We start from the raw sequence: 22,487 nt of genomic DNA on the forward strand, positions 1-22,487 counted from the left end.
CGGCAATTTTGTACTATCTGAATGATCTACCTCTGCTTTTTCATGTGGCTAGTTTATTCTCATCACTTAGATCTCCCCAAATTGTCTCTTCCCATCCCCTCCAGGTAATCTTTCATCATTTAATCTTATAGCTTTTCATAATAATTAATCATAATCTGTAATCCCAATCTATAATTATTTTCATTTACTGTGTCTCAAGCCCCAACTAAAAATATATGCTCCATCAGGACAAAGAATTAGTCTTTAAAGTTAGTTGATACTTCTAGGTCCAAGCACAATACTGGTTCTTAACCAATGCTCAAAAAATTTTCTGAGTGATTTCATTCATTCATTCAACAAGTATTTATTGAGGTCTTAGAAGGAAATGTTCCAGGTACTAGAAATACAGCAGTAAATGAAAGGGCCAGACTTGCCACCCTCATGGCATTCACCCTCTAAGGGAGAAGCCAGAGACTAAACAAATAGCACGTCAGAAGGAGAATATTTTTTATGAAAAGCCCATTGGCATTTGTTCAGAATATTTTCTTTCTTAGAAAGACTTTAGATGCCAAGAAAAACACTAGGAAGTTTGGCATATACCATCCTTTCCAAATAAACCCTTAGAACATGCAAATGCTGTCATACATCCTGGGAAACTGACTTTTGTGTCAGTTACCCTGATACATACACAAGAGGTTAACAGTATCTATGGACTGCTTGGGGGGAGAGGAGTGCTAATCGTTTACTGACTGAGATAGTGATCAGACAGGCAAATATACAATAGCCAAATTCACTGTGTAGATTCACCATCTTAATTGTTCCAAGGCCAAAAAAGCCAACAAGATGGAATGTGATGTGTGGAATACAAATGCCAGAACGCTAAACCAGAAGGAGGCTGGAGTTGTGTTGAGAAGAGGAAAATAGAATAAATGGGGTAGCAGATTAGATTACTGCCTGTCAGCAAAGCTCATGACAGCACTGGCCACCAGCTGTGGAAATGCCACAAACGAATGGCATGCCATCCTCAACCATCACGCTCGGCCCTTGCCAAGGCTCCTGTCAACACACAGCTGGGCCTCTCTTGGCAAAGTGGTTGATGTCCTCTCTCAATTTATTAACAATTGCCTCATTTTGGTTGATTCTAAGGACGAAACCATTTTTCATAGCTGATGAAATTAATCGCTGAATTCAGACTTTGGGGGGTTATTTTGCCAATAATTTCTTGCCCAGATTTAAGATAATACCGATTTTCAATGTGACTGTTCACAGAGTCGAATGATGACTGTGGGTCACACGTTTCAGCCTCAGTACGTTACACACTTTAAGAGGTAGTACTTGGCATGGAGTGAGTGGAAGCCAATGCAAATGGAGGGAAATAAAAGCAAATGTTACAAGTAAACAAGAACAGTAATGATAATAATGTTTAAAAAAACTCTCTCTCTCCCTCTGCCCCTCTCCTGCCTGCTCTCTCTCTCTGTAAAATAAAAAAAAAATTTTTTTTACATTTATTCATTTCTGAGAGACAGAGACAGAGACAGAGCATGAGGGGGTAGAGGCAGAGAGAGAGGGAGACACAGAATCCCAAGCGGGCTCCAGGCTCTGAGCTGTCTGCACAGAACCTGACACAGGCCTCAAACTCACAAGCCGCGCGAGATCATGACCTGAACCAAAGTCGGACGCTTAACCGACTGAGCCATCCAGGCGCCCCCCACAAAAAATTTTTTTAATTAAAAGAAAATGGGCATCTGGGTGGCTTAGTCGGTTAAGCGTCCGACTTCAGCTCAGGTCAGGATCTCACGGTTTGTGAGTTCGAGCCCCGCGTCGGGCTCTGTGCTGACAGCTCAGAGCCTGGAGCCTGCTTGGGATTCTGTGTCTCCCTCTCTCTCTGCCCCTCCTCAGGTCGCACTCTGTCTCTCTCTCTCTCAGAAAATAAACATTAAAAAAATTTTTTTTTTAAACAATATTAAGCCAGGAACTTAGTAAGCACTTTATTATGCATTATCCCAGGCAGCCCTCACAGTAGTCTTGTGAAATAAGTACAATTATTTTCCCTACTTTACAAGAGCAGGAAACAGGCCAGGATGAGACACGGCTATCTGAACTGTATATCTATTGTTGTTTTGGAGGAGGCAGCAAAGCAAAGTGTTCAATGTTCATAGCATCCTTATTTGAAACTGCAAAGAAAAGAAAGAAAAGAAAAGAAAATGGAAATAATCCAAATGCCCGTCAACAGTAGAACAGTGTGGTACATATACAAAGGAATGGTATTCAGCGATAAAAGGTTACGAACGATGATGCTATAAAACAACATGTGGGAATCAAACTAAACATGCTGCATGAAAGAAGACCAAACAGAAAAAAAGAGTACATAAAAGAGGATTCTATTTATGCAACATTCTAGGATATTCCGACTAACACACACCAACGAGAAGCAGATCAGGTGTTGCCCATGAAGGAGAGGAGGATTGCCAAGGACACAAAGAAACCTCCGGAAGTGTTAAGTGTGTCCATTATCTTGATGGTAGTCGTGGTTTCACAGGTATGTTCCTATACCAAAACATCAAATGTTGCCCCATAATGTGAGTAGTGTATTGGATGCCTATTATACCTCCATAAAGCTGTTTCTTAAAAACAAGCCAAAACTGCCATGAAATGTCCCTGAGCCATGTGCTTCCCATTTCCCTTTGGCTTTGGATGACTCAAGACAAAAGACATGATCCTGCTCTAATATGGCTGAACCTTGTGACTCTCCAAGAAATACTGGCAAAGAGTCTAAAAGGCAGAGCATCTCAGCATCAGACTTCACCCCAGAGAGCGGTAGGAAGAGACTAACGGCATGGAGTACCAATGCTAAGCCAGATTGTTCTGAGACACGTTTTGCTGGGATTCACTGGGAAATTAGCTTTGCTCCTTGCTTCCCTTGGACTGTGGAAGTGTGCCTTCATTGACTCTCACCGAATTCACCGTTCCCAATTCATCCCGTACCCAGAAAACCACATGAATCTCAATTACACGCAAGTTCCTTCATGAAATACGTGGAAAGTCAAATTTTAAGAGTCATAAAATCATCATCTTCTAACGTTATCACACTATATAGCTCCCTTGATTGCCACTGAGTGTGTAAAAAGAAAATCAGGAGATCTACATCTCATACCAATTTGCAGTGCATTTCCAAAATGGCACATGCTGGGTCACGCTGACACTTAAAAGAGAGAGGGTGGAATGAGCCACAGAGAGGGACTTGCACAGCCTTCGGTTTGCTGAGTCAGGGGCTGTTGAACACCAAGTGTTGTGGGACCCATCTGTACACACTACAGGGATTTGGAGCTGGGTTAGCTTGGAGGCATTTTACAGAAGCCAAGTACCTACTTGTTTAAACCCTATTCATTACTGCTCTGCTTTTTTTCCTATGCAGTGCAGCATAATGAGCCTGAACGTCCATGCTCAGGGCCTAGAGGAGCATAGGAGATGCAAAGAAATGATGAAACAAGACAAGATTCTTCCGAAGGAGCTGAAAAAAGACGGTAGCCCTCCCCCACTCCCCTCCACGAAGGAAAGCTCATGCAAAGGTTACTTTCCTTGTGATTAAGAGTCTACACAATTAAAATTTTTAAGTGGCTGATTGAAGGATAATGTAGCAGATTTTATTCAGCCGAGTATACCTCAAGGGAAATTCAGCTTTCCTTTATTACTTCTACCACATGCATACATTTTCCCTTAGAAATAAAAATTAAACCTTTGCACAATTGCTTCCAAATGCATTTTCTCTTGACTCTAATAATGGTTTTCATGAAACATCTGTAGCAAATTTAAACGTTCCTTTTAAAAAATGCATAGAGTTATCAAGAAACTGATGTAAAATATGAAAATATGTAAGGCTGAATAAACATCCTTTGTTAACCATCCATCTTCTAAGAACCAAAGGGTGCCCACTGCTCCTTGCTATTTATTTACCTTTCAGGTGATTACCACTGTCATAAGCATTCGAGAATATATACAGAGGGAGGGGGGATGACAATCTTAAAAACAGTTTATTCTTTCTCTTTTTCACATGCTCACAGTTCCTTACGGTGCCAACGGTAATGAGAAGTTAAGATGATTTGCTGAAATCCTGAACTTCCTATCTGTTGAGGAGCTTCATTTATTTTTGTCGGCTTTGAAATGTAAAAGAAGTAGGAATAAGGGAAGGTCTGAATGACTGCTGGGAGGTGGTTAGACGTACAATGCCAAGGCTAACATTTGGTGAATACCTCCTACTTCCCGGAGAGTTCACCCTTTAATACCACCCTGCTCCATGCACTTGGCATGTTGTCTTTACCATTTAACAGATACCAAAACTAGGGTTCAGCAAGGGCAAGCCACCTGCCCACAGCCCGGCTAGGCGTTAAGTGACAGCGTCATGAACCAAAGCCAGGTCTTCATGAAAGAAGCTCACATTACTTTCCAAGAGAGAAGAAAAATAAATTATGGAATATTGAACTGAAGCATTCTAACACTGTCCACTTTCAAACAGAAACGTAAATTTGATTTATCTCAGTGAGACCAACTTTAAAAAAACATACCTCTTTAAGAATAGTTCTATGCCTAGGGGCGCCTGGGTGGCGCAGTCAGTTCGACTTCAGCCAGGTCACGATCTCGTGGTCCGTGAGTTCGGGCCCCGCGTCAGGCTCTGGGCTGATGGCTCAGAGCCTGGAGCCTGTTTCCGATTCTGTGTCTCCCTCTCTCTCTGCCCCTCCCCCGTTCATGCTCTGTCTCTCTCTGTCCCAAAAATAAATAAACGTTGAAAAAAAAATTAAAAAAAAAAAAAAAGAATAGTTCTATGTCTCAATTGCATCTAAGTTCTGCCAAGCTATCTAGTGACACGTGATCTTTTTTGCCTCAACCGACACTTGATGAAGAGCCTACTTGTTACTTTCCTTGCCATTGTGCCCCTGGAAACCAAGCTTGAGATTTGATTTTTATTCTTTTATTCCGTCCACTATTCCATTATGGATCTGAAAACAACACTTGGAATGTTCACATGTTGAAGAGGAGTATTTAGATCTAAGAAGATGTCAGCAGGAAAGAGGTTACCACAGTGTATTTAATGACATACAAAATCTCTTCTATAAAGCTCTAGAATTAGCAAGTCCTTTTGGGTGAACTTTCTTATCCACCTACGCACATTTAATTTTACATCCTCACTACATAATACATTCATTTATTACACATACCCACTGCACATTTTCTCATTTGATGATAAATATAGCACTTATTATTTGGCTCTCCTTCAAACTGGCTTATTGAAGGATGTTTCAAAGTTAATAACTCTATCTGAAATAAGACCTGCTTACTCACCTAGAAGAAAAAAAACGATACACGTGTGCACATGCATGTACACTCATAAATTGCCCAACTTTTGTACCCATGTCCTGATATTATCATGCAGAAGAAAAATGTTACAAGATTGGAAAGTTTAAAACCCAAAATCATCACCAATACACAGAAATGATGCCATTTATGTGACGTCAACTACCGGCTTAACATTCTTCCATTCACTTCATCCTAGATCAATTCACTTAATCCTTACAAAAATCCAAAAAGATAATTCCTCATTGTTTTCCCTATTTTATTGATGTTGAAACAGAGCTAGAGTAATCAGCACAAGACCACCTGTAGGAAATACAGAAAACAAATCAAAACTGAAAGGGACTCGTTCTAGAGTCTGAGGGGTTTTTTGTTGTTCCTATAATTTGCTACCGTTCTCACCCACTAGTACGAATATAACCTAGAACTAGTGAAGGCAGCCAATTTTTACAGTAACTAACATTCCTGACGAAGTGGTCTGTGGTATTCCAAATTATCAACCTCTAACTGAGCTTTCGTAACCACCTGAGCTTTGGTAACCACCTGGTCACCAGCAGTAACCACCCGAGTGGAATCGTGCAGTAAGACCTCCTCCCAAAAGTATAAGTAGTATTAAAGTCAAAAAGATAACAAAAATCTGTCTCCTTTAGGTCTCTGTCTACTCAGTGGATTTCATTTTATGCTTCGTTAATGTACATGCTTACGGACCCCAGATATGAAAGATAATAAGAGAACATTCCTGCTGTGAATTACTTGAAAGCATTATTTCTACCAAAGTGTTCCTTCAGTGGGAAACACAGGAGCTTGCTCATGTCAATCTATCTGGGTTTCAGTCTACCTCAGAAAGGTAATGAACAACTTGAGCCTTTATTTGCTCTGGATAAGTTGAATCCTTTCAGAGTTAGGCAGTGCCCATAGACTCTCACTGAGATTTTGATGTTCTGAGCAAAACGCAATGGATCCTTTGTGCTCCAGAAAAGAAATTTGTTATCAGACGTGAGACACCTGGCTACATTTCCTAGACCTACTGGTTCCCCTGAGAAACTAAGGCTGGAAAAGTTACATTCACAATGTTTTTGTTGCCTATAATATTTTACCTCATTGAAAGTTGTCCCACATGAAAAGATTTCTTTTCAAAAAGGTTGTTAATGTCATGGTTTTCTCATTCTTGAGTACTCACTATGTGCAAGGTATCACATTAGACACTATAAATAATAAATAACAAGGATATAACAATAAATCAAACACAGCTTCTTTCTATTGAACTCCAAAATTACATAATTCAGGATAAGGGAAACGTTTATATATTAAATATCTGAGCCGGAAGTAAGTTTTAAAAATTGAATTATCATAGATAAAGAAACTAGTTTAGGGGCACCTGGGTGGCTCAGTTGGTTAAGTGTCTGACTTTTGGTTCCAGCCCAGGTCATGATCTCGTGGTTCATGAGGCAAGATCCAGCCCCTGGTCGGATGCTGCGCTGACAGGGCATAACCTACTTGGGATTCTCTCTCTCTCTGCCTCTCTCCTGTTCGTTCTCTCTCTCTCTCCCTCTCTCAAAACAAATAAATAAACGTTAAAAAAAAAAAAGAAGAAACTAGTTTAACCAGAAAGGATAAAAAAGCACCTCAACGTAATACTGTGCTATCTGGGGCACCTGGACGAGTCACTTGGTTAAGCGTCTGACTCTTGGTTTCAGCTCAGGTCATGATCTCGCTCGATCAGGAGATCAAGCCCCGCATCAGGTTCTGTGCTGACAACTCAGAGCCTGCTTGGGATTCTCTCTCCCTTTCTCTCTGCCCCTCCCCTGCTTGTGACCTTGCTCAAAAATAAATAAATAAGTATTTAAAAAGAAATAGTGTGCTCTCTGCCTTGACACGGTGCTGGCCACAGTACTGAGCTATTGCATTCACTCCCGACAACACACCTATGAACTAACTCTTGGTGTTTCCATCTTACAATTAGAAACTTATGCAAGTTGCCCCCGTTGCTGGCTGATCACAATACTAAAGTAGGTGGTTGGTCTCCTGGCCCCCAGGCCATTGGACTTTTAACATTCCACCCCACTCTTTGGGACTGGGAAGTGAGAGAATACACACGTTTGCTTTAGCAGGACGCCTGACAAGACTAAATGTCTCCCAAAGAAGAAGTGGTGAGCATGGCAGCCATGGCAGCAGAACCAGAAGTAGATCCAGCATCTGACTCCTCCACTGTGCAGACAGTAACCACCAGGATGAACCAGCCAACCGCCGCTCCCTCTTCCACACAAACGCTAAAGGTCAGACTTCCCACTGCCAGTGTCTTTTCTTCATTTGTCCCTTTCTTCCTTGCCATGCTATCTGCACGAAACAATTCTCGTTCCTTTCTTCTTCCTACCTCATCTCTTCCCAACCCACCTGATAGCTTCTGCCGGTAGCGACCGAGGTATCCCTCCAGAGATTCTACAGTGACAACTTGAAGAGTTCAAAGGAGCTGAACACAGCTCCTGAACACAGAAACAAGTTTTAGCAACACGGTTCACCTCGAGGTTCTTTCCTCGGCATTATACAGAAATTACTGTAGATGAAGGAAACACGATACGAAGAAGTAAAATAATTTATTTTTTATCAAGTTTCCCTGATAGCTTGGCTGCTGCAAAAAAGAGAACAACTTTCATAATAAAGTCTAGCTGTTGTGCATGTGAAATATCCCCTCCCAATGAGCACTGGGTGTTACATGTAAGTAATGAGTCACTAAATTCTACTCCCGACACCATTAGTACGCTATATGTTAACAAATTTGGATTTAAATAAATTGTTTTTTAAAAGAAATGAAAAAATAAACAAATCAAACAAGCAAAAAGAAATATCCCCTACAAAACAATTCCTCTTCTCCAGGATGCGAACACACAGATTTTACACGTAAATAAGGACCATTGACTTAAAGGAAGGAATTTGTTCCTACTTTAGCTTCATAGTCTCTCAAGGTCGGGAATCCAACCAGACAGTATTATTTGCTCAAAATGTAATCTGGACCTCTGATGACCACTAACTTTTACCTCCTGGTATAAGCAGGGGCCTTAGATCCATGAAGTCAATATATACAGCAGTGTTCGACCACGGCAGTCCCCGGCAATCACTCAATTCACTGAACGAAGCAATTTGTGTCAGATTCATATGGCTTAGATTTATTTACACAGATTAAACGATTGAGGGTCATTTGATGTTCAAGCCTTATTCTGAGGATGGCACATAATTCAGGAATGCTGAATCAGAAGAGCCATCCCTGGGGACTAATTCTCAAGAACCAGGGTAACATGTATCTGCTTTGTCGATTTCCATTTAAGCAGAATTAGAGGTTACCTTACCAGATGCTCTAGACACTAGTAATGAACATGCATTTCCCCCTATGAGTATTATAATACATTCAGCAGAGGTCCAGCTCTGACACCCAAAAGGCAGCAACGTTATATCACTGACAACATGCTTTAGCACCCATTTTCACTTATTAGGCTTACACTAGGGTAGCTTATGTTTTATTTTGTCTTCCTCGCATTTTCCAGTTGGAGCTAGAGAGCTTCATTTTTTGTGTAAGCACTGTCATTTTTCACACAAGGTGTAACAATAGCTTCTCATGGATTCTGTGTAGGAAGGGACTCAAATCACACTGGAGTATTATTGTTTTCCCAACCAGTTTCTGGACCAAACAGCAATATTCTCGGAGTCTAATAGAACTGCACTTTTCATCCTCTTTTTCTTTATATAAATAAAGAAATACATATGTAAATGTTATATATACTTAATATAAATTATATACAATATATAAAATAAATAAATATATATTTAAAGTTTATTTATTTTGAGATAGAGTGAGTGAGCAGGGGAGGGGCAGAGAGAGAGAGAATCCCAAGCGGGGCTCAAACCCATGAACCGTGAGATCGTGACCTGAGCCAAAACCAAGAGTCAGACACTCACCGACTGAGCCACCCAAGTACCCCACCTTCATCCTCTGTTTCAAAGAGCTTCCCCACCAAGGACTACCCAAATATATGTCCCCAGCCCCATGTCACTCACGTATGCAATCCTACTCACTGTGCCTCTGGACAATTTTTTCCAACATCCCCTTGTCCAAGCCCTCCATTCCCGCCTCCAAATCTTCTCCATGTGGCACTTGCAATAAAGAATGAAATAACATTTTCTTAAATCCCTTTAGATGCCTGGGTACATTCTTACTCAGGTACTTCACAGATAACATGTTTTGACTTGAGGCTTAAATGTTACAAGTCAGTTGGTAGCTGGCCAAAGAGAAATAGTGTTCTGAAAGAAGAAGAAAAGAAAGGAGGGAGGGCAAGAGGGAGGGAGGGAAGGAAGAGAGAAAAAGACCATTTTGGTAGAAATTAAAGGTGAGCAAAGAGAAATGGCTTTAATCACCTGGGAAGGAGGATAGCAATAATCATAAGGAAGAGATACACAGACCTCTTTGAGAGCTTTCGCCTGAGACAGGCTAACTGCATGCACTTTAATAGAGAAATTCTCCATCCAGAACAGTATTTGTCTACTAAATGGGGAAAAGGTGACATAGCAGATACTTGCCAATTTTCAGAAGACTTGCTTACATTTAAGGAATTCCCCATATTATAAGTCCCAATGGGAGACAAGACCAAACTCCAGACAGATGCTGAAAATTCTAGGTAGGGTACGGGCATGCGCCCTGGGCCGCAACTTTGAAATTGGAAGGCAGTGGGCAAAGATACAGAATCTATGGGGAATTCCCACAGGTGCAGAAGGGGAGTGAACAGACCAGCTCCTCAGACAGCAAGGACAGGGAGATACACAGCAGGTCTAATGCAGAGAAGGCAGCGCCAATTTTCTCCTGCAATCTGCTCACCAGGTCTGTTCTATGATACTATCTTGGGCATTGTTTTTCCTAGCTGCAGAGCCCCAAACTTGTTTTTGAGCCCTCCTCTTGGTCCTGTAACTTACCCAGTATTCATGTATAAAATTACTTTTCTGCCTAAAACAGTCAGGCTGAGGGAGTGTATAACTTTGAATAGGGAAAGGGTTAACATTAGGCAGGGAGAGATAAGGGACCTTTGGGGAGGCAGACTGCAGGTGCAATTGGGAGGCTGAAGAAGCAGGGGCGGGGGGGGGGGGTGGTGGTTGGGGTGAGGAAGATAAATGTATTCCAGACCCACCTGGGCCGGGTGCCGTGAGTGGAGTGTCACAAACTTTCTGATAAGGTCCCAGTAAAAAGTCAGGGACAGAAATCCTCACTGGCTACCCATTCAGGACCCGTCTCACTCTTGAGAGCTTTGTACTTTCCCTCAATAAACTCTATCACTTTGCTTGCTCTCTGTTGTCCACGAGATTCATTCTTCGACTCCGTGAGACAAGGACCAGCGTCTCTCCCACCCTCCTGTCACAAATTCACACATGATGTCTATGAAATATACATATGAAATTACATATGAAATATATATACATATATATATGGACTCATGAAATTCCCCACTCTAGTGCAACAAATTTCCATCAAATTCCCATAATCTTAAAACTACATAGAAGAGAACAATGCCATTACTACTACCCAGCCCCACTATTTTACAGATGAGGAAACCAATACCCGGAAGGGTTAAGGAGATCCCCAAGGGTCAGCCACCTAAGAGAGCAGAGGGAGGACTAGAATGATGTCTAGTTAAATGCCCTTCCCACTACACCATGCTGACACCACCTGGATTACTGGGAATGGTATTTTCTGTTACAGACTGCTTTTGTATTGATTGGGTTTGGTTTAGTCTTTAGAAAGATCATTCTAGGTCTGTATTTGGTCTAGGTCTATTTGGTTCATTTATCTGCATTTCATTATCTGTTATTAGTATTGAGATAGACCATGATGAGGACCTCAGAGAAAGGTAGTTAACTAAGAGAAAGGACTCAACAGAGTGAGGACAGGAAGAGTGAGGATATGGCAAGCGAGTTTACGCTATAACACTCCCTGGTTTGGAAATACAGTTTTTAAAAAAATTTTTAATGTGTATTTATTTTTGAGACAGAGCATGAGTGGGGGAGGGGCAGAGAGCGAGGCAGCCACAGAATCCAAAGCAGGCTCCAGGCTCCCAGCTGTCAGCACAGAGCCCGACATGGGGCTTGAACTCACAAACCACAAAACCGTGACCTGAGCGGAAGCCAGATGATTAACCGACTGAGCCACCCAGGGCCCCCTTGGAAAATATACTTAATTAAAGCAACATCCTTTAGAGTGGTGCTGCTTAGCTGGTTTTGTTGCTCTGGAGCCCAGAACTGGGATGGAAGCCAGTTCACAGATACATTTATCTATTAGTAGTTAAAATATTTCCTCAACTCTGGACCACGTGAAGAAAACAAAAGGATTTTTTTGAAAGAAATGAACTCAGTATACAGTAAGAACTATCTACTTGTACAATTAACCTAAACACAACAATAGGTAGCAAAGTTTTTCCATCAAGTCAAGCATCAATTTCTGACTCTGATACTTTGCAACAGTTCATAATTTAGCCTCTAGCTTGGATCAGTTTGAAACACCCCCTTCTTGAATTGTCCAGTGTTGTAAACGCTCATCTGCATGTGAATGCGTTTTTCTCTCATGCTGCCTTGGCTCTATTATCTTCATATATCAGGGCCATAACTTTTTGTAAAATAAACGATCCCTCTCTAGGCCTAGTAATTGCTGAAATTCTTTGTAAAATGCTGATATTGCAACAGGATTCCTCAGGAGATTTGCTTCTCTCCAACACACTTTGCAAAATGCAGGGCACTTAAACACTACCTTTCTCTGGAATGGCTTCACTGACCTGAGCATTTTGTGCTCTAACTAATCTACATCTTACTTTTTTTATTTTTCATTTTGTGGCATGATAGGAAAGTGGAGAGTCTTGCTTCCTAATCATTCTTTGACAAGTAACCTACCTTTCTTGTTAGCAGCCAAGTTGAAATCAAATTCACTACCATGCAGCAATGTGGACTTCACACACACACACACACACACACACACACACACACACACACCAGTTCACATCCAATATCAAATGGCTTGCAAAGCCAAAACAGGGAGTCTACTGGATTGCCACATGCTTTATCCCAAGTCGTTCTTGAAACTCGATCTTTCCTCTAAGCAGAAGGTATTTAGTCGTATCTCCTTGAAAAATCCAATTTTAATGACTTCCCCTTCTCTTCCAAAATAAAGCTGAACGCTCGGTTCACTTCCAACGTGCTTTAAAATTACTCCAAATTATCCACATTATAGAGGATCTATTGTATGGTTTATCCAAACTATAAATAATCTAAAAATGACACATCCTGGGTTTTATAATGCATTACCTTTCTGAAACCAGATTACGGCATTAATTATATTTGGCTTCAGCAAATATTAACATTTCTTTACATGCCCTAAGCCCAAACATCTAAGTAAGAGACTTGAGTGTAAGCCCCAGAGAAAGCCAAACTTAAAGTTTAAACCACTCACAATAACTTACGGAGCACTTAACCCCCACAGGGAAGGTCAGCTTTAAGGCAGCATTTGTTCTGTCCTCTGGATATGGTGGTCTGTCCCTTCTACCTCGACATAGATGATCCTAGCTAGCCTTGCAGGTGGCATAGTCCCTGATACGCACATAAACTGCTTTTAATGATATATTCGAGGCTCTCAAAGTAGATAATCAAGGCCTGGAAATGCTATTATTTTAACAGCTGCAACACCAACCCTCCGTGAGTCGCTTTCTGTCTGCTTTTGACTAAAGTCTAAGGGTCCAAATGTTTAAAGTCTGGAAGGTGGGAGTGGGGGCAAAGGGAGGCAAAATTACGTTCACAGCAAGATTCCTGAAAACATCAAAACACTGTCTGTTCTTGCCTTTTGTGAAGTCAGACCCTCAGCTGTTTGTTCAGGTTTCCCTACCAACTTCATGATGAATGAGGTTTTCCAAGGGCTTTTCCACACAGCACTGTTATTTCAATGGGGTTCAGTGAGTACTTTAAACAGATGAAGACAAAGAAAGCCAGCCATATAATTCAGTGTCTGATTGCTTTTCCACATGTCAGCGGTGAAAAGTACAACTGTGCCTTGAGCAGCTCTGAGTGGCTGCCTGATTGAATCCAGTAAAGGCTGATAAATTTTGGAATGTTCTTTCAACACAAGAAAAATAGCATCTAGATGGAATACTGTACTAACGCGTTTTGCACCTTACCAGAAAAACCTAGAAATCAGGGCTTTTCACCATGGAGCGTGACGAAGGAGAAGGACATTTCCCACCCCCATTCCCGGCCACATCATCAACATCTGGAGGATGAGAGCTGACCCACATTTTTTTTCAACTTCAAATGATTTTTTTTTAAGCAATGACTGCAATTATGGCATGTAAGCAATGGGGTGTGAATTTAGAAGCAAATTAATTTAAATAGTGAGTGTTTCCAGACACAAAATTTTAAAAGCTATCGTGAAGAATGAACAGAAAGTTTATTCGTCTTTAATAACACATTTTCTACTGACTGGGGAAAGAAAACCGTCCTTGTTTTACTCCACCTTTGCCAGGACAGGGTGAGAAAGAGACACAGTACTAAGATCCATATGGGCTATGCCTTTGGAGCCCAAGAAATCTCTCTGCCTCTACAAATAAGAAAATCTGATTATACCAAAGCAAGGTGACCTAAAGTAAGAAATAAAGAACAGTATCAAACCTTGGGATACAATGTAGCAAAAAGAAGAGGGAAGCCCTGGGTTGAATATTGAGTCACCTCCATGACAGCTGTAGAAACATCACCTCTTGGCACCTCTAAACCATCCCTTGAGGGTAATTTTTGCTTATCTATTGCTTTGAAAGAGTTAGTGCAAAAGGCCTTAAGTAACACATCCATGAGTAGAAGCTTTCCCTAGGACTTCTGGGCACAGTATATTCCATACAGCTAAATAACAACAGCTCACAGTAAAATTACACGCAATCAATAGTCTGTCCACTGATCCAAATACCCCAGGGGCCCATTTCTGAAGATTTTATTGCATATATATTCCTGGCGTGCGTATGGTACAGCCTATTGATTCACACACAGCTGTTTTTCTCCTGTTAGTGCATGATTATTTTCAAGTGTTTTACTAGAACAGATGTTTTAAGAGCATGCTGAGTACATGTCTTTCCTCAACTTTTTTATTTACAGACACAGCAGACTGCCACGCTGCTGTCCTTTTGATACTGTAGGGGGAGGGGTACAATCAGCAATGTCAGTTTCCCTCAACACTGTTAAGCAGAGGCACTTCTGACTAGTTCCCCCCCACCCCACAATCACTGCTGGAAGGGACCCTCTCTGTCCCTCTATCACTTGTTCATCCTCTGATCCTTTCTCGCATTAGACTGTTTGAACTTGGTTCTCCCACACTGAGACTTTTTAAGCTGGAGCAAACGGAATACACTAATGTCCTACATAGAATGCAATTTTCTCTGTTGGGTTTGTACCTGCTCCAAATAGGTGAATGTAGATAACAGCTTATTTCCTGAGAGCCAACATGTACTTCTGCTTGAACCTACTGCAAAGTCAATCCCATATTGGTGCTACAAAAATGGGTTACCATGGAAAATAATATTCTGCCACACATTCATCACAAGAGGCTGCCAGCCTAGTCAATTTTGCATCAGCAGAATGTACATAGCCCTAAGTGGAAAAGTTTTCCCACCTAAAGAAAGTGATTTCAGGTCTTTTAAGCATGGAATACAGATGGATTTGTGCCTTTAATAGGATATTAAATGATTCTCCAAAGTATCTTAGTAGGTAAGTAAAGGTATTTTTCTGAACCTCCCTCCTTACCAGTGTATAAACTGCTTCTTTCGGGATTAACACAGTTGTTCAAGTGACTTTAGAATTTTTCTAAATTTAGAACATTTGAGGCAGCTAACCCGAGGTAGGAAGAGAATGATTATCCTTTCCAATTTCTCTCTGCCCATATAGACCTGGGCTTCCTCTTCACAGTACTTAAACTCAGTACAATTTTATTCGTTCCACAACCGCATCTTCAACTCAGAGCTTTAGGAATTGTCAAACGTCACATCCAAATGGCCATTTCATGTCAATCTCCCTTTCACGGCAAACCAGTCAGCTCACAGTCAATAGCTCAATCAACATTAAGAGAGGTCCGGTTTTAATTTGTGTACTCTGTTATGTACTGGGGACCTTGGTGGTAGGAGACATGGCCATTTTCTGGTAAGAAAGAAACACATTCAGTAGATCGTTGAACAACAAGAGCCTTCTTCAGAGGACAGCACCAAGGACACTAGGGAAATATTCATTTTCTCTCCACAAAAATGAATTAACTCACTTTGTGTAAGAATTTCTATAGAAGGGGACCTCTCTTTTCCCCTTCCATTCCACTGAATACTTCTGACCGAGAAAGAAGGACTAGCATTGGTGAAGACAAATGTTAATTACCAAAACAGCATAACAAGCTGGTAAACGAAACTTTTCCTGCAATCGAGGCATGTCAGGTGAAGCATCAAAGCTGAGGACACTAGATGAGGAGAAATTCCTCTTTCTAAGAAGAGATGCTAGAGTGTTCTTAGAAAGTGGTAGAACTTGACTATCGGTGGCCATCTCCCACTTCTAGCCCATGTAAGAGAAGGCTAGAGATTCATTAAAGAGTTTATTTAAAGGGAATTTATAGGGGCCCCCGAGTCACTCAGTAGGTTAAGTGTTTGACTCTTGGTTTCAGCTCAGGTCATGATCTCATGGTTCGTAAGATCGAGCCTGGCATCACACTCTGCTGGCAGCGTAGAGCCTGCTTGGGATTCTCTCTCTCTGTCTCTCTCTCTTTCTCTCTCTGTCTCTCTCTCTCTGTCTCTCTCTCTCTACCCCTATCTCACTCACACTCTGTCTCTCAAATAAATAAACTTTAAAAATAATATAAATAAATAACATGAATTTACAGAAGTGGGGGTGCTGGCATCATACTCCCCTCTGCTCCCCATAAGTGTTCAAACTGTAAGAAGGGAAGTGACTTCTCACTAACAGATAGTTCCTTGATGAGTATATCAAAGGCCAACCCTAGGCCACCCCTGAAGTTGACTGCAAGAAAATTCTGAACACAAATCCCTAGATTTAGGGGAAATTCACTAAGTAAAGACTAAGTACAATCTCATTAACCTTTAGAAGCATAATTACAGGAAGCCATCTAAGGCAAATGGCAATGACAAAAATTATCACTCCAGGGCAAAAAGGGAGCACAGCATTTGTTCAAACAGGAATAAATTTGCAATTTCTGCAGCCAAGGGACACCTTAGAGAGTACCAAGGCATGAAAGGCCCAAAGGGGACTCACCTAAGAAAGTTAACTGTAGCAAAGTGCTCCCCAGCAGGAAGCATCTACAGTATACAGCTGGGGTCGGGGATATATGAGGAAGGTCACTATTGTCATTCATCCACAGGAGGGAATAGTAGAGAGGGTGGAGGAGGAGAGCAGGAGGTCAGCATCTATGCAGCAGAAAGGTATAAAGAAGGGGTGAAAAACAACTCAAAACCTTGTAGGTGCCTGTATCAGTCAGCATGGGCTGCCATAACAAAACACCATACACTCGGTGACTTAAACAACAGAAATGTATTCTGTGAAGCCCAAGATCAAGGTGACAACCAGTTTAGTTACTGGTAAGAGATCTCTTCCTGGCTTGCAGATGACCATCTTGTCACAGCATCCTCACAAGGTGGAAAGAGAGAGGGAGCTCTCTGATGTCCCTTCCGATGCAGGCACTAATCCTATCATATCAGGGTCCCACCCTAATGACCTCATTTAACCTTAATGACTTCTGTAAAGGCCTCATGTCCAAATATAATTGCATTAAGGGTTAGGCCTTCCACATGTGAATTCTGAGAGAAAACAATTCAGTCCACAGCAATTTCATTAAAAAAAAAAAAAAAAAAAAAAACAAAGACTATAAGAAGGCATCTGACGGGAACAAAACTATAGGCAATGTCTACCCACACACAAAATATCTTAAACAAAAGAGGCGGACAGAAAAAGTGTATGACTGTGTGCTTAAATCTTCTCTAAGGAAAGGAAATGGTAAATTATCTACAAGTTAAAAAACTTATCAGAAGGGAAATGCATTAGAAAAGCAATCACAATGAGGAAAAGAGAAAAAAGAAACAGGGAGCATGAGCCTACTGTGTTCATAAGAAACTATATAACTAATTGAATGCATATGGAGTCTCTGGTTGATTTATGGTGGGAAATAAGTTTAAATATAAATGCCATGTTAAAATTGATGAAGGATCTTAAACTTTAAAACTTCAAGTTTGTAGAATGCATAAGTATGTAGAAAAGTTTAAAATAAAACTGACGTGAAGGAAGAGAAATTATAGAAAGGAAAAATTAAAATGTGCATGTATTGCATTTATAAGAACTTGATTTATAACCAAATATTTGAGGAAAATGTGTTGGCTTTCTTGAAAGAATAAAAGAATATTTAAATATGCTAGATAAACGGGCCGGTTATTTATTATAAACTCTAAAATAGCCTGTGCTTCTTAAAGGAAAAAAAAAACTACAGCGAGATACGAATTTAAAGCAATAAAGTTCAAGAAGGTAGAATCCGCGTATGCTTTTGCCTCTTCTCCTTTGAAACTCATTAAAATGGCAGTTAAAAAAGACACAAGGAAGTAAATTCATAAAAGTGCTGAGAACATATGGGACATCAATGGACCAGATATTTCTGCAGATTTCTGGATGACAGAGTAGGGAATAGAATGGTACTATGTATACATGAAAGCAGAGGGAGCCATCACTCAAACCATGATCAGAAGGGAGGGGTGAAGTGGGAAGTTCATTGTGGAATTCTCCAGAAAGAGCAAGTAAAAAGAGAAGGAGGAGCGATTGCCAAAATTTTTAAATGCAATAACATGGATAGAAAAATCAAGTTGAGACATGCTTCGGACTATAGAGCACAAAGGACAAAGAAATTGAAAATGTGAGCAAAAAGATAAGAGACATATAAAATCAATCCAGGTTGGCCAGCATCTGATTAGCAAAAATCCTATAAAAAGAAAACAGAGGTACAAAGGAAAAGATTCCATTTTACCCTGATGAGTGGCCTGGGGGCATGTAATAGAATCCAAAAGAAAAGAAATGGAATCCTAGCACACTGCATATCTCCGACAGTAAAAAATAATTACATACTTACAGTAATATAAAAGATTGATTATTTTTAGCCTCAAAGGCAACAAACATAGGCAGAGAGCACCGAAAGTATGGTTGTAATTGCAGAACAAAATGTAAATGTTATCAACCTTGACAATATAAAAGCAAAAATTAAATTGAAGGACCGTAGGAAGAAAAAAACCTGAAGAAGAGGCAGGGGGGAGGGGGAAGGGACTAATGTTCTCATCCTAGAGCAAAATCAAGTCAACTGACTAAAGTAAAGGGAACAGGAGAGAGGATTGTTGATATATTTTCTAAAGTTATGAAAGGAACCAAAAGTAAAGCTGAAAATACTAATGTAACTACCAAAGTTCAGGAAAAGGGTGAGGGGGCCAATCATCGTCTCTCACAGCAGGGAGTAAGAAGAAACGCTCCAGTCATTAAATTAAGAAATAGGGGTTGATGATTTTTTTTTCCAATAACTACCAGAATTTCTTTTCATGCTGTCTCTTTGTCTCTGTCTCTCTCTGTCTATCTCTCTCTCTCTCCCTCTCTTTTCTTTTGTAGAGAGAGAGAGCATGAGAGTAGAGGGAGGGAAAGAGAAAATCCCAAGCAGGCTCCTTGCCCAGCACAGGGCTCGATTCCAGGGCCCCACGATTATGACTTGAGCAGAAATCAAAAGTCGGACACTCAGTTGACTGAGCCACTCATGCGCCCCCTAGAATTCCATTTTTTTTTTCAACGTTTATTTATTTTTTTGGGGACAGAGAGAGACAAAGCATGAACAGGGGAGGGGCAGAGAGAGAGGGAGACACAGAATCGGAAGCAGGCTCCAGGTTCTGAGCCATCAGCCCAGAGCCCGACGCGGGGCTGGAACTCACGGACCGCGAGATCGTGACCTGGCTGAGGTCGGACGCTTAACCGACTGCGCCACCCAGGCGCCCCTAGAATTCCATTTTAATGGTCAACAGAGATGCTGGTGGAAAGGAGCCTGGGAGTGTGAGGTATAGAGCAGGGTGATTTCCCTCGTCATCATAAATTCGTCTGTATTCCTGATTTCTTACTTTGTGTTCATATCACTTGGACAAAAACAAATACATAAGAACAAATTCACCAAAACTTAAGTATTAAGTCAATGCCAACTGTCTCCATTTTCCAAATGCTGAGTGACGTCAAGGCTGTGGCAGGGAGTGGGAAGCAGATTTTAACCTTGCAAGAAACTGACCGAAACATAAAACAGCCAAGGTAAATAACTCAAAAGAGATGTACAGGAACTGAAACGAAAAAACATCTCGTATCCTGTCTCCTTTCTCTCTCCCTCTCTCTCTCTTTCTCAGAAACCCAACAGAATTTGCACATATGATTGTCCTCCTGTATCTACTGAGACATACAACACACAGTAATGACTACTTCTTCATAGATTCAAATAACACATTCTTGGATAAAAATTAATTCATTCGAACAATAGGTTGTGTGTTCAAAGACACACAATGTGGAACAAATGTGAAACATCTTTTTATCAGCTTTCCCAAATAAAATTATCAATATAGGGAAATGCCCCAACCAGGGTACAGCCCCAAGGCACCTGATTCAACCAAAGTGTGGGTTATCAAAGTTTTTCTTTTTAAGACATTTGTTTAATGTTTATTTATTTTTGAGAGAGAGGGAGACACAGAATTCGAAGCAGGATCCAGATTCCAAGCTATCAGCACAAAGCCCGACAGGGGGCTCGAACTCACGAACTGTGAGATCATGACCTGAGCCAAAGTCGGAAACTTAACTGACTGAGCCACCCAGGCACCCCAGCAACCTTTTCCTACAAAGGACCAGCTAGTAAATATTTTAGACTTTGTGGCTTATACTCAACTCTGCCATTGTAGCATGAAAGCTACCATAGACAATACACAAATGAATGGGTGTGGATATGTTCCAATAAAACTTATTTATAAAACAGGCTGTGGGCAGTATTTGGCCCAAGGGCTAGAGCTTGCCCACCACTGAGTGGAAGGATCAAGGACACTAAGACATTTAATAATTTGCTAATTATTAAAAGGAAAGCACATAGTCCATAACTGAAATCACCTGTGCCACCAATATAATAACAAACAATATCCCATCAATTATTGCTAGATGTTAATTCCTGTTGTTCAAATACCTTTTGTTCAAAGCCAGGGAGGCTACTTGAGATTTAGTAAGAATTTTATAAATATGGTGGAAAAGGTGCTAAAGCATACCCACTCCATTCCTCTTTCCTCCCCATTATTCGGACAACAATAAAATAAAAACAATGATAAAGTTGGCTGTCCTGGTAAGGGTCCCTTTTAGATAGCTAACATACTCGACCTCCTATTTCTCCATCAAATTGAGAACCCCCAATAGCTTTAACCGTCTATTCCTTTGTTACATGTGAAAATATTGTTGAAGGAAAAACACCACTTCTTCAACAGCAGTTGGCAATGACACCTAGCTTTAGATGGCTCGTGAAGGATGTTTCGTGTTTCAAATAACTGACATCGGGTAAACATAAAGACTGGCACCTGGTGGGGTGCCTGGGTGGCTCAATTGGTTTAACATGCAACTCTTGATCTCAAGATCCTGAGCTCTAGCCCCTGGTTGGGCTCTGTGCTGGGCTCTGTGCTGGGCATGAAGTCTACTTTTTTTTTAATGTATGTTTATTTTTGAGAGAGAGACAAGGGGTAAGTGGGGGAGGGGCAGAGGTAGACGGAGACACAGAATCCAAGGCAGGCTCCAAGATCCGTGCTGTCAGCACAGAGCCTGACATGGGGATCAAGCTCACCAACCATGAGATCACAACCTGAGCTGAAGTCCTTCAAAAAAAAAAAAAAAAAAAAAAAGATTAGCATCTGGCAAGGATATTGATGGCTTGCTGAAAAGTGGATAAAAGCAAGATTCAAATATCAAATCAGCTTCCACATGAAAATCCTGATTATATTTGTGATGGCTGTGAGCAAAACAGGGTCCCAAATAGAATTTTAGATAGCATTAACGATATGGCCAAAAAGGATGAAAAATCACAAGTGACAAGGAAAAGCACATTTGCTATGTGACCAAAAAAAAAGGCGGGGGGGGGGGGGAACAAAGGCTATCTTCCAACCACACAAAGAAATCCTCAAAACTGACCTGGCAGTTCCTATCAGATACAACATGATTATAATTACAACGTCCAAGTGCAAAGGGAAAAACAAAACAAAACAAACAAACAAAAAAAAAACCCTTACAAATCACAGCGTATCCAAGATTGAAGGAGATTGACAACAATAACCCGTGGCACATATACAAGAAATTTAATTCTAACTAAAATGAATATCGTACAACTGTGGAAGACAGGTTCGGAGAAAGTGTATTTTGTTTTGTGTTTTGTTTTGTTTTGGCAGCTTTAGAGAATCAGCAGGTCAGGAACAGATGTACTGAACACACACCTCAGTACCCACGAGCATGTGCACGAACAAAGCCAGGGAGGCTACTTGAGATTTAGTAAGAAGATTTTTATAAATGACTGGTTCTCTCTGCAGCCACTCCAAAGCCTTCCTAGGCAAAGGATATGTCCCAATTCCAACCAGAAGAAAAATACATGATCCACACGCAAAGTTTATTTGTTCCACCCCCGCCCCAATCTTCACAGACACCTTTCAATCAACATGCAAATGAGGCAGGCTTCCCAGAAACATTACTGGTTCCTTATGTAATTTTAGCATTAAAATAATAGTTGGCACCTAAAAACCATTCCTTAGCCCAAAAGCTTTCAACATCTGAAAATTGTATGAGCTCTACTCAGCTGAACAGACACATGCGTTATAAGAAATAGGAAAGACCACCACTATAAACAAAGGCTTCTTTTCTGAGGGAAAAAAAATGCAAAGGAAAAGTATGTCTAAAGGAACACCCAGTCCCCTCTCTTGTCAGTCCTGCCTTCGCTCACTGTGTTCAGGTACACACAATGTCCTATGAACTGACCCACATTCTTGGTATTTCTTGATCAAAAATGGCCCTTATCAAAGTCTGGGGTAACCAGTTAACAATCT

The 22,487-nt window shown here is 40.9% G+C and overlaps 1 long non-coding RNA gene across 1 annotated transcript in view; it reads right to left on the minus strand.

Moving 5' to 3' along the window:
• Positions 1–1,995: 1,995 nt before the first annotated feature.
• Positions 1,996–22,487, minus strand: part of LOC123602940 — a 98,141-nt gene continuing 77,649 nt past the window's right edge. Inside the window, exon 3 of the long non-coding RNA XR_006714642.1 lies at positions 1,996–2,153. This is a non-coding gene — a long non-coding RNA (uncharacterized LOC123602940). The remainder of the gene's footprint in view (positions 2,154–22,487) is intronic.

This window comes from Leopardus geoffroyi, chromosome A1, assembly GCF_018350155.1.
Source record: "Leopardus geoffroyi isolate Oge1 chromosome A1, O.geoffroyi_Oge1_pat1.0, whole genome shotgun sequence".
NCBI lineage: Eukaryota > Metazoa > Chordata > Mammalia > Carnivora > Felidae > Leopardus > Leopardus geoffroyi.